This window comes from Chaetura pelagica, unplaced genomic scaffold (assembly GCF_000747805.2).
Source record: "Chaetura pelagica isolate M959 unplaced genomic scaffold, ChaPel_1.0 scaffold207, whole genome shotgun sequence".
Taxonomy (NCBI): Eukaryota; Metazoa; Chordata; class Aves; order Apodiformes; family Apodidae; genus Chaetura; species Chaetura pelagica.
The window spans coordinates 2,313,130-2,314,513 of NW_009953929.1; positions in this window are offsets into that span (position 1 = coordinate 2,313,130).

Sequence of the window (1,384 nt, forward strand, 5' to 3'; positions counted from 1 at the left end):
TTGAATGATTTATACTGACAGAATATTCAGGATTAAAAGATAAAAATGCTGCATGAAGAAAACTTCACTACATTGTTATGTTACACACTCAAAAATCATTAAGGTTTTTGTGTCTGCTTTTACATGTGCTGCCTTTGTATTGTCATGACAATACAGCTTTAATAGACTGACTTCAGTACTGCTGTTGTATTTTATGGGCTCATGTCTGACAGCATAAAACACACCTAAGTTCTTGTTTCATCCTTAATAGCCTGAGAATTTTCAAAATCTTTGGGAAAAAGCTGAGCATGACAGAGGAGCCCTTCCCTGGCAACATTGGTTACCTGTCAGTGAGGGCATCCCTTGGCACCTTACATCTCAGCTTTGATTAACACATCATGGACCCAAAAAATCTCAGACAAAGAATTGTTGTAATAACTTATTCATGTCTCACACACACACACACCCACCCACGCACCAAAACTGCAGCATATGGTGACAGAAGCAAAAGGACTAAAGGGGTGTACTGGATTTGTAGGCCAGGATAGGATATCCATGAAGTATCGGTGAGCAGAAGACAATAGTTTATTTCACAAGCTTTCTTCTGTGGTGCTGAAGGACATGGTTTAGCACCAAACTTGGTAGAGTTAGGTTAGTGATTGGATTCAATGATCTTAAAGGTTTTTTCCCAACCAGAATGATTCTGTGATTTTTTTCCACCTTTCTCCATACTATTTCACACTCTCCCTTGACCTTGTCTTAAACTCTCATTTTTTCCAGTCTTGGGTCTCTTGCATTTGTTCTTTCTTCCTATATGAATAATTAGTCAGTCAAACAGATAATCTGCTGTGGACAGGTCATAATCCCTCAATGAGAGCCTAGGACCAAGAACCTGAGTTGTGTCAGAAGCAATCTGTTACTCAGAATACCATCTGGTCAAGGTGTGAAAGAGCTAAGAACTGCTGAAATACACCTTGCTGCATTTGCTGTTACTGTGTTTGAACACTCCTCCTTGTATGCATTTTCTCGACTGCTCCCTAGCTTCAAAAGAACTTCCTGTGTGGTTTTAGACTGTGGGGATAGCCATGGTCTCCTTCCACAGGATGGCTCTGCAGAAGCAAAAGCATGTCCAATTACTCTCCAAAGAGTGTGGTGGGAGCAGACTTTCTGAAGGATATATGAACTGTGGCAAAGTAGAATGACTCAGCCATAGTTTTAACCACTAAAGATCATGTAGCAACTTTTTTTTTTTTTCAGACAAGAAAAATGCTAGAGAGAGTGAATCAGATGTGTTTGTAAACCACACAGCAGAATGAAAGTGGTGGTTATGATACAAGATGTTTTATCACCCTAGCAATTTTCCAGTGGTATTGACTATAATTTTAGTAAATCCAGCTGTGGGGTT